This window comes from Lolium perenne, chromosome 4, assembly GCF_019359855.2.
Source record: "Lolium perenne isolate Kyuss_39 chromosome 4, Kyuss_2.0, whole genome shotgun sequence".
Lineage (NCBI taxonomy): Eukaryota > Viridiplantae > Streptophyta > Magnoliopsida > Poales > Poaceae > Lolium > Lolium perenne.
The window spans coordinates 57,828,482-57,842,944 of NC_067247.2; the positions used below are offsets into that span (position 1 = coordinate 57,828,482).

Here is a 14,463-nt window from a genome sequence, read left to right on the forward strand (position 1 = left end):
TTGATGCTGTACTATTTTTTTTTTTAAAAAATGATATGTACAACATGGTTTAAATTTCATGGAATATTAAGTTTCGTCTATTATTTTGATATTTTGAATCACCCCTCCGTACGCAAATAAGTTTTCTTTTAGATTTCATAGTAATTCAAACTCATTAAAATTGGACCAACTTTATATGAAAAAGTAGGAACATATATGATAACGATTATTATCGGTAGATCCATCTAGGTTTGACCTATTTGCGCTTTATGCTAATACCAATTTGACTGTTATATACTTCCTCCTTCCCAAATTAGGACGATATAGTTTTTGGTCACTACATACAAAGGAATATCAAAATCTACAATTTTAAAAGCACATAATATAAAAACATAATCCATGACAGTTCTAAAAATGTTAATTTGGGATTATAAACGTTGACACTTTAAGAAGTTCGACTTTATCAAAATATTATAGGCATAGGAGGGAATTGGTCAAATTTAGAATAAAAAACTATTATAGAAGGTAGAAGTGCATGGAGCGAGTAGCTTACTTGTTGCGCCTTTCCTTATTACAGAAGGCAGAGTACACAGAGTATGTTACCGAAGTTTATGGTTTTACATGAGATACGTATTGCGCCTTGTCTTACTTTGAGATAAGTGGTTTGCTAAAAAAATAAAGAATAGTATAATTTTACTTGACTCTCGAGATAGACATCCGATTGCTCACGGTTCCTCTTCTCCCCTTTTCCCTTTGTCCACCGCTTGTCTCCAAATTTAGGAATCTGGTTGTCTCCGCTCCCAGAAATTTAGAAATCTGGTTGTCTTCACTCGTCCCAGCAATCCACCGGAATCTTGTATGTCATGGTCTTCGTTGCCTACAAATTGAGCCTTCAAATGGGGCATGATGTATTGTTGATGGAGTACCATAGCTGAGGTCTGGGCTGATGAGGGTGAGGCACCTTCGATCTGACCAGGAGCGCGCGAGGTTTGCAGAGCGCAGGTCGCCGGCTGTCTACTTTGAGAAGACAAGAGGTCCTCGTGCATATTGCTGGTTTGAATCGTCCAAGACGCTGCCATGAATCGGTACCATCCTGTATTTTGTTTTTCTGGTGTCGATTCTGCAAAGGAATTACCAATACAGTTGGTTGTGATATGAGATGATGCTATTCTGCATTTCTTCCTCTCATATTTCCTATTTGATTTAACGTCAGTGTCAGCTTCATACTGTGCTTGCAGCTTCAGGTAGCTTTCATGGTCTACTGTATACGTAGCTCATAACTTTTTGCCATTCCCTCCTGCACCATAACAGTTTCTCATTAAGTTATTTCAGAGATTAAATGATTTCTACACATAGCATTAGCAAGCCTATTTGGTTTTTGTTTTGCCACTCCCTCCTGTTTTTTATATCATATATAAAGATAAAAACAAAGGATAGTTTGTTTAGTCTCATAGATCAAGATCCTGTAAAGTTCTGCTGAACTAAAAAAAATACTATTTCTGTAAAGGCCCCATACCTTCTTGCAGTAATTGATCTTTGGATAACGATGGTAATAATTTAGCAATATCATGTTGCAAGTGCCTGAAAACGTGATAGAAGATTACAGGCTGCCGTGTTGTTTCTTGACATTAGCATTTTGTTCCATCTCTATAGCAAAAGATTAATCTCCGATGAGCCAATAACAGCCTTGAGAGACTTAGGAGGTGATAGAAAAATAAACGTCTGAATTGTGTTTTACCAGTCAGGTCACTACTAATTCCAAAGCCTATTCCAAAATGTCTAACAAAATCATTATATTAATAATCCTGCAGGAGAATCATAGTTGCTACATTGCTTTTTTTGCCAACAAAAGATATTAGTCTACAGGATCTATCGATTCAAAAGTTCATTGCTTATTTGTTGTGTTAAGTTGTTTTCTTGCTACCTATTTGATTTAACCTCAGTGTCAGCTTCATACTGCGCTTGCAGCTTCAGGTAGCTTTCATGATAAGGTCTACTGTATACGTAGCTCATAACTTTTTGCCATTCCCTTTAAGTTATTTCAGAGATTAAATGATTTCTACACATAGCATTAGCAAGCCTATTTGGTTTTTGTTTTGCCACTCCCTCCTGTTTTTTATATCATATATAAAGATAAAAACAAAGGATAGTTTGTTTAGACTCATAGATCAAGATCCTGTAAAGTTCTGCTGAACTAAAAAAACACTATTTCTGTAAAGGCCGCATACCTTCTTGCAGTAATTGATCTTTGGATAACGATGGTAATAATTTAGCAATATCATGTTGCAAGTGCCTGAAAACGTGATAGAAGATTACAGGCTGCCGTGTTGTTTCTTGACATTAGCATTTTGTTCCATCTCTATAGCAAAATATTAATCTCCGATGAGCCAATAACAGCCTTGAGAGACTTAGGAGGTGATAGAAAAATAAACGTCTGAGTTGTGTTTTACCAGTCAGGTCACTACTAATTCCAAAGCCTATTCCAAAATGTCTAACAAAATCATTATATTAATTAATCCTGCAGGAGAATCATAGTTGCTACATTGCTTTTTTTGCCAACAAAAGATATTAGTCTACAGGATCTATCGATTCAAAAGGTCATTGCTTGTTTGTTGTGTCAAGTTGTTTTCTTGCTATCTGGAAAGCACAAGAGGATCACTGCAGAACGGTATTACACTTAATATTATTTGTTTCATCAGAAGTTTGTAGTATTGTAATTCTATTATCTTTCTGTAGTAGGTACATGTGGGAAACTAAATGTTCATAGTCATTATCCATCAATAAACATATTCCCCCGATATGTTTAATCCTTAAAGAAATCAAGGGAAGCGGAAAGTAAACAGGGATTATCTATATAAACATATATTTCTTTGACATGTTAAATCATAACAGAAATCAGAGTAGCCTTCAATATTAACATGCATCATCTACAAGGATACATTTTTGCTGGATATCTCATCCTATCAGCATCCAAATATTGTACCATTGGCACTTTTCATAAGATAAACTTTTAGTTGTACGGGGTTGGGAAGATAGATTGAAGGGATTTAAGAATGCTAAGGAAATACAGGAGAACCATGTAATTAGATGATAGCCGTTATCAAATGGTAGAAGACCGGAGACAAATAGATAAAAAAGATTTGATAATGGGGATGCTTGAGGGGATGGAAGGACTACTCGATCTGGTCTTTGCTATTGGGGTGTCCACCAGAAAATATTTTTGAAGGTGATAATAGTAAAACCGAGTGATATTAATCATCATGATGTAATGGTTCCTAGAAATTGTACCAGGGTATTGTTGGATACGTTCACACTTGATGGAGTACCTAGAAATTTCTGGGGACGTGCATGAAAGACAACAATTAGCAGTTCCCAGCGGCGCTTGCAAACCTGATGTAAGAGGACCGCTCGATTTTTCTGTATAGAGACGCCGAGTGAGCACACGTACTTTGACATCTATTAAATATCAAACCTAGCTAGGCACCACGGTACTTCGATAACCATTGGTGAATGTATGTGATTAGATACAGTCCTAGTTAGAAGGATGGAATTAATGACTTCGGGAAAAGTACATATTTTGACTGTAGTTCCAGCGTGGAGACAATATTAATTAGAAGGCATCAGTCTTATTGCTAGGTCACTTCTTTCTATGTCCCCTGCGATCAATACCATATCAGATTAATACCAAATATGATGACAAAGAGAAATCTCGCATGATATTTCTTAGATAGGGAGGCAATGAATTCTTGGGAGAGGATGTATATATGCATCGTTGGTCAGCCAGTTGAAAAGCGGGATCAATACTGGATAGTCTCCAAACGGGTGAACCGCTAGCCGGAGAAACAATACGCACATCTATAATATATGACTATGGTATGCCTCATCACATCAGTAAATACATATCATTGTTGCTACTGAATTGTTACAACAGAAAAACGGTTAGAAAGAAGAAAAACTATCTGCAAGTGTGTTTGCTAGGAGTAATCGGAGGACAAAGAACGCCCTAGATAACAGCTTAGTTATGATTATCATGAAACAAAGCAAACGTGATGTCTATAGCAAACATGATCAGTTGAATGGACAGGGTGATATTTTGTATACCTTTTGAATTGAATGACAAGGACCTTTATTGGCATGTCCAAAGTCGAGACTTCAGAGTCCTCAGGTTACCAATAGAATGGTGTTATCCTCATACTTGTACCATAGATGTAGAATGATACCTACAGACTAAGAGAGAATATTAGTACTTTCAGAGGCGAATTTCTAGAGAACTTCTCTAGAGCCAACAGGAAACTACCATGAAAAGAGAAACCATACTGAACCAAAGAAGGCAAAAAAATCCATCTGAGAATATTTCCTAGCTACTACTAATATTTAGCGGAACTGATATGGATACGACAGTCTGTTATGAGTACGACACAACCTTTGCACCGTGAGATGGCCAAAAATGCAAATATACACGGTTTGATTTCAAAGCGGGACATGAATTTGACGGAAAACGTAGGATGTATATCAGCTGTCAACATTTAGACGTCAAGATGCAATACTTTGGTAGAGACAAATATTGTATTGCAATATTCACGCAGACAGAAATTTAAACTGTTGTCACGGTAGCCTCAAGCATAATTTTGGAAAAGATTATCAGTAAGTAGAAGGTCGCTCATGTTTCTTCGTAACACTCTTTGATGACATATCACTGTACTTATTTGCAGGGACAATCACAGAACACATCAGGCACGTTGACAGATTGCCGAGGGGCACCATTGTTCTTCTCCAGCAGCTGCAGCTTTTCAAACAACTTATGCATGCCTTACTCTGACTTATCGTCAGCCTCTTTTTGATCTCGGTGATTAGTATGACACTGCTCACTTGGCTACATAAAGGAGCTGGGAGAGAATAGCGCTAGCATAGTTACTCGTCACCTAGACAAACACTGTTTTGACGTTTCAGACTCATCTATTGATAGAACCATGAGCCTCTCTGATTAGGGACAACTGAGGTAGCCTCCCCTTATACTCTCTTAATCAGTACTATACAGTTAGACTAAGCTAGTGAGGTTGCTGACTGAACGGCGCCGATTGAGATTCAGACAGAACAGTGCACCATGACTATGTAGGATTGATTAATTACTTCGGAACAAAGCGATCTCGTTGCATCTTCCAATTATCATAGGTGTAAAAGTACATGTCCGAGAAGGTCTTGGAGTTACAACTGAGCAGGATACGGGCTCAAAGCTTAGTGTGGGGATCATATCCCAGGAAAGCAGAAGGCGTATAATACCTGATTGCTTTGTTTGTCGTTTGGGACACGGACTTCATGGTCGCCGTCTGGACGCCAATCGCCGGGATCGTCTGGTCGTTGATCTGCTCGACCTGATCTGCTCGATCCACCGATTTAGCAGCTCTAGATCAAGACGTGGGGGAAAAAACTGGGGAAAAAACTGGGCCTGACCATCGTAAGATACATGAGAGGATCCGATGAAACTCTTGGAGAAGGACCTACCTGGAGCACACCCATAGAGGACATGGCGGCGGCTGAGCCTTGATATTTTCATTAGGGCACGTAGCATGTTTTTGTTAGATGAGCACACGCCAATGATTGATGAAATAAAGCTGAAGAGGTACATGGAAAATTAAGTCGTGGCATTGGTGGGTAATTTACATGATGTTAGATCTAACGGATGTAATATTCTATTCCCTTTAATTAAAGGCCAGATGTTTCTAATTATTGTGGGAATTTTTAGCTAATTCTCTAATTTCTGGTTAGCCCTTAATGTACTTTTAATATATAATAGATTTCTATGCAAGACTTTCTTTTCAAGACAAGACCTTGCTGGATACTTCTTGTTCTAGATCATTTACGCGCAACAAAGAAGAGTTTAAAAGGGACCTTCTTAATCGGATCCAGGAAAATACTGAAGGATGGGAGAACGACAAAGATAGAGAATCAGGTATAAATTATGATTACAAATGCATTGAAGCTTTTATGGATACTGATAAATTTCGTAATATGAGTGCTACTTATGGTCTTGATTCTCAAGTTGCTGCAAATCTTTATAAAGCTTTTGCCTCTCATTATGAATTGCCTAAGAAGAACTTTGATAAGTATCATGAACTGTATAAAGATAAAATTGATTCATCTATTAATAAATCTGTTGTAGTTGAAACTGTTGATCATGTTATTCCTGAAGCTTATATTGAAAAAACTCCTTTTCCTGCTAAAATGAAGGAGTACTCTGTTATAAATAGTGCGGTTCATAAAAGTGAAAAGAAACCTATAGAACCTGAAGAACAAATAAAAGTTGAACCTGCTGTTGCAATAGTTAAAGATCTTGTGACTGAAAATGTGGAGGATGGTCATATTATTTTCTGTGAAGATGCTTCTAATATTGTTTCACATCCTAACAAGTCTAGGAAAGCTAGTGTTCCTATGTTATCTGTTAGAATTGGAGATCATTGTTATTATGGTTTATGTGATATTGGTGCAAGTATTAGTGCTATTCCTTATGAGCTTTACACGGAGATTATGCACGAAATTGGTTCTTGTGAACTTGAAGATATTGATGTGGTTATTCGGCTGGCTAATAGAGAAACTATCTCTCCAATTGGTATTGTTCGAGATGTGGAAGTTCTATGCGGTAAGATTAAATATCCTGCTGACTTTTTGGTACTTGGTTCTGCTGCTAGTAAATATTGTCCTATCATTTTTGGTAGACCTTTTCTAAATACTTGTGGAGCTATTATAGATTGCAAGAAAGAGAAAATTTTGACTAAATTTGCTGGTGAATCTTATGAGTTTAACTTCTCTAAATTTACCAAAACTCCTTATAAAGCTGATTCGCCTAATAATGATTTTAGAGTTGAACAGTGTGCATCTATTGCTCTTGCTCCTAATAATCCTTTGCAGCAACATTTGGGGAATAGTGAGAGTGAAGTTTTTAGGGAAGAAAGAGATGAGCTTGATGAAATTTTCCTTCGTCAACCTATTCTTAAACATGATTTACCGGTAGAAGATCTGGGTACAACACCACCACCAAAGGAAGATCCTGTCTTTGATTTAAAACCATTGCCTGATAATCTTAAATATGCTTATATTGATGATAAGAAAATATATCCTGTTATTATTAGTTCTAAGCTTTCAGAGTTTGAAGAAGAAAGGTTATTGTAAATATTGAAGAAACACCTAGGTGCTATTGGCTACACTCTTGATGACTTGAAGGGGATTTCTCCCTCTATTTGCCAACATGCCATTAATATGGAAGATGATGCGAAGCCTGTTGTTGAACCTTAGCGTCGTCTAATTCCTAAGATGAAGGATGTGGTAAGAAATGAGGTATTAAGACTTCTTGAAGCTGGTATTATATATCCTATTGCTGATAGTAGATGGGTTAGTCCTGTGCATTGTGTTCCCAAGAAAGGAGGAATGACTGTTGTGCCTAATGATAATGATGAGCTCATACCTCAAAGGGTCGTTGTAGGATATAGAATGTGCATTGATTATCGAAAAGTTAATAAAGTTACTAAGAAAGATCATTACCCTTTGCCTTTTATTGATTAAATGTTAGAAAGGTTATCCAAAAATACTCATTTTTGCTTTCTTGATGGTTATTCTGGGTTTTCACAAATTGCTGTTAAAACTAAGGATCAAGAGAAAACCACTTTCACTTGTCCCTATGAAACTTATGCTTATAGACGCATGCCTTTTGGTTTATGTAATGCTCCTGCTACTTTTCAAAGATACATGTCTGCTATTTTTCATGGCTTTTGTGATAGTATTGTAGAGGTATTCATGGATGATTTTTCTGTCTATGGAAATTCTCTTGATAATTGCTTGCGGAACCTTGATAAAGTTTTGCAGAGATGTGAAGAAACTAACCTTGTTCTTAATTGGGAGAAATGCCACTTTATGGTTAATGAAGGAATTGTATTGGGACATAAAATTTCCGAGAGAGGTATTGAAGTTGATAGAGCTAAAGTTGAAGCGATTGAGAAGATGCCCTATCCTAGGGATGTTAAAGGTATTCGTAGTGTTCTTGGTCATGCTAGGTTTTATAGGAGGTTTATTAAAGACTTCTCCAAGATTTCAAAGCCTCTTACTAATCTTCTTCAAAAAGATGTACCTTTTGTTTTTGATGATGATTGTAAGGAAGCTTTTGAAACTCTAAAGAAAGCCTTAACAACTGCTCCTATAGTTGAACCTCCTGATTGGAACTTACCTTTTGAAATTATGTGTGATGTTAGTGATTTGTCTGTAGGCGCTGTTCTTGGACAGCGAGTAAATAAAAAATTGAATGTTATTCATTATGCTAGTAAAACTCTTGATGCTGCTCAAAGAAATTATGCTACTACTGAAAAAGAATTGTTAGCTGTAGTCTTTGCTTGTGATAAGTTTAGATCCTATATTGTTGACTCAAAAGTTACTATACATACTGATCATGCTGCAATCAGATACCTTATGCAAAAGAAAGATGCTAAGCCGAGGCTTATTAGATGGGTACTTCTGTTGCAAGAATTTGATTTACATATTGTAGACAGGAAAGGTGCTGATAATCCTGTTGCTGATAATTTTTCTAGATTGGAAAATATTGCTTACGATCCTGTTCCTGTTAATGATAGTTTTCCGAGTGAACAATTGGCTATAATAAAGGTGAGCTCGCGAGACAGTCCTTGGTATGCTGATTATGCTAACTTTATTGTTTCCAAGTACTTGCCTCCAACCTTTTCAGCCCAGCAAAGGAGGAAATTCTTTTATGACTTGAGGCATTATTTTTGGGATGACCCACACTTATATAAAGAAGGAGTGGATGGTATTCTGCGAAGATGTGTTCCCGAATATGAACAGCAAGAGATATTGAGTAAATGTCATGGTAGCGCTTATGGAGGACATCACGCCGGAGATAGAACCGCACAAAAGGTTCTACAATCAGGTTTTTATTGGCCAACTCTCTTCAAAGATGCAAGGAAGTTTATTTTATCTTGTGATGAATGCCAAAGGGTTGGTAATATCTCCAGACACAATGAAATGCCTATGAATTATACTCTTGTTATTGAACCGTTTGATTGTTGGGGATTTGACTTCATGGGACCTTTTCCCTCTTCAGAATGTAACACTCACATACTTGTTGCTGTTGACTATGTTACTAAATGGGTGGAAGCCATACCTACAAAAAGTGCTGATGGTGAGACCTCTTTAAGAATGCTTCTAGATATTATTTTTCCTAGATTTGGAGTTCCTAGATATATTATGACTGATGGAGGTTCTCATTTTATTCATGGTGGTTTTAGGAAAACTCTTGCTAAATATGGTATTAATCATAGAATTGCTTCCGCTTATCATCCTCAAACTAGTGGGCAAGTAGAACTATAAAATAGAGAGATTAAATCTATCTTGCAAAAGACTGTTAATAAAACTAGAAAGAATTGGGCTAGTAAATTGAAGGAAGCACTATGGGCTTATAGAACTGCTTATAAAAATCCCATGGGAATGTCACCTTATAAAATGGTTTATGGAAAAGCTTGTCATTTACCTTTAGAACTAGAGCACAAAGCTTATTGGGCTGTTAGAGAACTAAATAAAGATCCTAAACTAGCCGGTAAGAAGAGGTTGCTACAATTGAGTTCTCTAGATGAATGGAGAAGTGAAGCTTATGAAAATGCTAAACTCTTTAAAGAGAAAGTTAAAAAATGGCATGATAGAAGGATTATCAAAAGAGAATTTAATATTGGGGATAAAGTCCTATTGTATCGGTCTCGTCTCAGATTCTTTGCAGGGAAATTACTCTCGAAATGGGAAGGACCATATGTTGTTGAGGAGGTGTATCGTTCAGGAGCAATTAAAATTAGCTCTCTCCAAGGCAATGCCACACAAGTGGTGAATGGACAAAGACTCAAGCATTATATCTCAGGTGATTCTTACAATGTAGATGTTGATGTTATTCGAGTGGAAACACCGGAGGCTTTCATCAAAGGACAAATTGACAGTCCGTCAGAACTCAACTTTGAATAGGTAACAGTACTGGTAATAAAAAGTTCGCAATTTACTTTCCGAACAATGTTTTTGCTGTTTCTGGAATATTTGAGAAATTACGAGATCGAAACGGAGTGGAGGAGACGCACGAGGGCGTGCCCTCATAGGCCGGCGCGGCCAGGCCTTGGCCCGCGCCGCCCTATGAGCTGGCCGCCTCGTCGCCTCTCTCCGACTCTGGTTCGACCTGGTACTTTCCTTATGACATACAAATTCCTGCTATATAATCCCCCGGACCCCTGGAGGTCCGTATATCGTTTTCTCGACGTGTTTTGTTTCGAGTTGTTTCTGCCAGGATTTGCTTCGGATCTAGAGCCATCATGTCTTCGTCGAAAACTCCGAAGGACAGCTCCTACAAGGACGTTGACAACTTGTACATGAACGAGCTGAGGATGCACCCTAAGGAGTTGCTGCTCGTCGATGGAGAGCTGCAGATCAAAGATGTCCAGGGTCCTAAAGGAGAAGGAAGCTTGGAAGACAAGATGGAGAAGCTAGAACAAGAGGTTTTCAACTACAAGAAGATGGCTGAGCGTGAGGTGGACATCTTCCACAAGATTGTGTCGGAACTTATTGATGCACACGAGAAGGAGACTGCAAAGCTATGGGGCGACATCCTCTCACTTCATGACACCACCAACAAACTCCAAGCTCAACTCTATGACGTTCAGAATCAGAACTGTGAGTATGAAAACAGGTTTAAACACATAGGCTATGCTGCTAGTTTCAGGATTCCCGAGACCAAGATGTCGTTTGTTGATGGAGAGCCTCTTCCTTGGAAATCTGATGATGGGAATTAATCACCACCATCGCCGAAGGAGTAATTCATCATCGGTATTGGCATACCCTTGGTTTGTTCCAAGCTTGGGGGAGTGCCGCGGTATCACATCATCTCTACCTTTTACTTTTTACTGTCAAGTAGTGTCATATCATGAGTAGGGAAGTTATCATATAAAATGGGTTGCAGTGTGGAAGTATCTCCCCTTTAGTTGGTTGTCTATGTATCCCTTGGTGTGAGTTATCGTTATGAAATATTAATGAGAAGTCTTATCATTTACATATTGCACATCTTATTTTAGTTTGCAAACCTTATTATATGATTGATCTTGTTATTAGTATTGGTATCACTTTGGGAGCATTGAATAAATCTATTTGGTTTTGGCAAGCTTAGCATTGTTCAATAGCAACAACACTTTGAGGTTTAAGTAGAAAAGAGAAATACATGTAGTTGTTTCATTGTCTTCCTTTCTGGTTAGCTCATAGCTTATTATTCTGAAGTTAAAATTGTTTGTGCTTACAAGGAAGATGCATGATTGTTTCTATCACATGTATATTTGTTTGTTTCCCTCGACTCTTATGCTTGCTAATTAACCTTGCTAGCCAAAGACCTGTACTGAGAGGGAATACTTCTCGTGCATCCAAACCTTAACCCAAACCTATGCCATTTGTGTCCACCATAACTACCTACTACATGGTATTTCCTGCCATTCCAAGTAAATACTTCGTGTGCTACCTTTAAACAATTCAAATTTACTATCTCTTATTTGTGTCAATGTTTTATAGCTCATGAGGAAGTATGTGGCGTTTTATCTTTCAATCTTGTTGGGCAACTTTCATCAATGGACTAGTGGCTTCATCCGCTTATCCAATAATTTTGCAAAAAGAGCTGGCAATGGGATTCCCAGTCCCAAATTAATTAACCTAAATAGACACTCCTCCATGGTATGTGATTGTTGGACGGCACCCGAAGGATTCGGTTAGCCATGGCTTGAGAAAGCAAAGGTGGGGAGGAGTGTCATCATAATAAAACTAAAATAAAAATGCACTCCTTCATGGTATGAGATTGTTGGCAGGCACCCGAGGATTCGGTTAGCCATGGTTTGTGAAAGAAAGGTTGGAAGGAGTGCCACACAAAAATAAAAATAAAATGGGAGCCGCTCTTTGAAGGTTTGTCTGGCAAGGGGGTTAGAGTACCCGCTACCAGTCGTTGACAACAACAAACACCTCTCAAAATGTTACTTTCATTCTCTTTATATGATTTCAAAACTGAAAAAGCTCTAGCACATGATTTAATCCCTGCTTCCCTCTGCGAAGGGCCTGTCTTTTACTTTATGTTGAGTCAGTAAACCTATTTCCCTCCATCTTAAGCAAGCATTTGAGTTGTTGTGATCAAACCATTATATTGTGATTTACCTCATCATGTCTTTTACTCTTCCCTGTTTAGTACAAGTTTTATCTGAATGAATATAGCTTTGAAAGTTATCAATGATTATGAGGAGATTATTATGATTGAGTATGCAAGTTGTGCCATATAAACTTTAACATAAGAGCGCTGCTCGATAGATAAGTATAACCTGTTAACTGTTCTTTGACCAAGAACGAAGTTTTCCATCACCAGCTATGATTTCTTATGCACCTTTATTTGTGATTACCTTATACTTGTTTCAAGTTGAATTATATGAGGAAGTTGTTTACTAGAATGTCTTGTGTGAATGAATATGATGCTTCTTGTCCGTATTTTATTTATCGACTCTTCACTCCATAAACATGTGGTCCTGTTTACCGAGTTCAGTTTCACTTGGGGACAAGCGAAGTCTAAGCTTGGGGGGAGTTGATACGTCCAATTTGCATCACTATTTTATATCATAATTTGTTGTTATTCATTGATATATTTCATATTTGGAGATGATACTTATGTTATTTCATCTATTTTGCATGATTCATGATTATTGGAGGATCGCGCACCGGAGTCAGGATTCTGCTGGAAAAAGCGCCGTCAGAATGCAATATTTCGGAAGATCGACAATTGACGAAAGTTATATGAAAAATCCTATTTTCCCAGAAGATGACGAGAGCCAGAAGGAGGAGCCGAGGAGGGCCACCATGGGCCCCCCTCACAGGCCGGCGCGGGCCCTGCCCTGGCCGCGCCGCCATGTGGGGAGGGGGCCCACAACCCCCTCTGGCCTCCTCACCTTCGCGTATTTCTTCGTCCCGAAAACCTAAGCTCCAGGGGATAAGTTGCGAAGAGTCACAGCCGCCTCTGCGGGACGGAGAACACCAGAGAGAAAAGAGCTCTCCGGTAGGCTGAGATCCGCCGGGGAAATTCCCTCCCGGAGGGGGAAATCGACGCCATCGTCACCGCCATCGAGCTGGACATCATCTCCATCACCATCATCATCATCTCCATCATCATCACCGCCGTCTCCACCGCTGTAACAATTTGGGTTTGATCTTGATTGTTTGATAGGGGAAACTCTCCCGGTGTTGATTTCTACTTGTTATTGATGCTATTGAGTGAAACCGTTGGACCAAGGTTTATATTCAGATTGTTATTCATCATCATATCACCTCTGATCATGTTCCATATGATGTCTCGTGAGTAGTACGTTTAGTTCTTGAGGACATGGGTGAAGTCTAAATGTTAGTAGTGAAGTATGGTTGAGTAATATTCAATGTTATGATATTTAAGTTGTGGTGTTATTCTTCTAGTGGTGTCGTGTAAACGTCGACTACACGACACTTCACCTTTATGGGCCTAGGGGAATGCATCTTGTACTCGTTTGCCAATTGCGGGGTTGCCGGAGTGACAGAAACCTAAACCCCCGTTGGTATATCGATGCAGGAGGGATAGCAGGATCTCAGAGTTTAAAGATGTGGTTAGATTTATCTTAATTACTTTCTTGTAGTTGCGGATGCTTGCAAAGGGTATAATCACAAGTATGTATTAGTCCTAGGAAGGGCGGTACATTAGCATAGGTTCACCCACACAACACTTATCAAAACAATGAAGATTAATTAGCCGTATGTAGCGAAAGCACTAGACTAAAATCCCGTGTGTCCTCAAGAACGTTTGGTCATTATAAGTAAACAAACTGGCTTGTCCTTTGTGCTAAAAAGGGTTGGGCCACTCGCTGCAATTGTTACTCTCGCACTTTACTTACTCGTACTTTATTCATCTGTTACATCAAAAACCCCTGAATACTTGTCTGTGAGCATTTACAGTGAATCCTTCATCGAAACTGCTTGTCAACACCTTCTGCTCCTCGTTGGGATCGACATTCTTACTTATCGAAGATACTACGATACACCCCCTATACTTGTGGGTCATCAATGCACGAGAAGTATTCCCTCTCAATACAAGGCTTAGGCTAGCAAGGTTGTTTGAAGCAAACACAAGTATGAACCGGTACAACAAAACTTACATAAGAACATATTGCAAGCATTATAAGACTCTACACTGTCTTCCTTGTTGTTCAAACCCTCACCAGAAAATATCTAGACTTTAGAGAGACCAATCATGCAAACCAAATGTCAACAAGCTCTACGGTATTTCTTCACTAATAGGTGCAAAGTACATGATGCAAGAGCTTAAACATGAGCACAACAATTGCCAAGTAACAAATTATTCAAGACATTATACCAACTACCACATGTAGCATTTTCTGTTTCCAACCATATAACAAT

The 14,463-nt window shown here is 38.5% G+C and overlaps 1 long non-coding RNA gene across 2 annotated transcripts; it reads right to left on the bottom strand.

Moving 5' to 3' along the window:
- Nucleotides 1-484: 484 nt before the first annotated feature.
- LOC127292638 (uncharacterized) lies at nt 485-5,533 on the bottom strand. Of its 2 annotated transcripts, none has more exons than XR_007845278.1 (3): nt 5,260-5,533; nt 4,081-4,206; nt 485-1,276 (listed from the first exon to the last, which is right to left on the bottom strand). It is a non-coding gene; the product is annotated as an uncharacterized lncRNA (long non-coding RNA). The 2 variants fall into 2 exon arrangements; XR_011742492.1 differs by having other exon boundaries at nt 485-856; nt 941-4,206.
- Between the last annotated feature and the right edge of the window lie 8,930 nt (nt 5,534-14,463).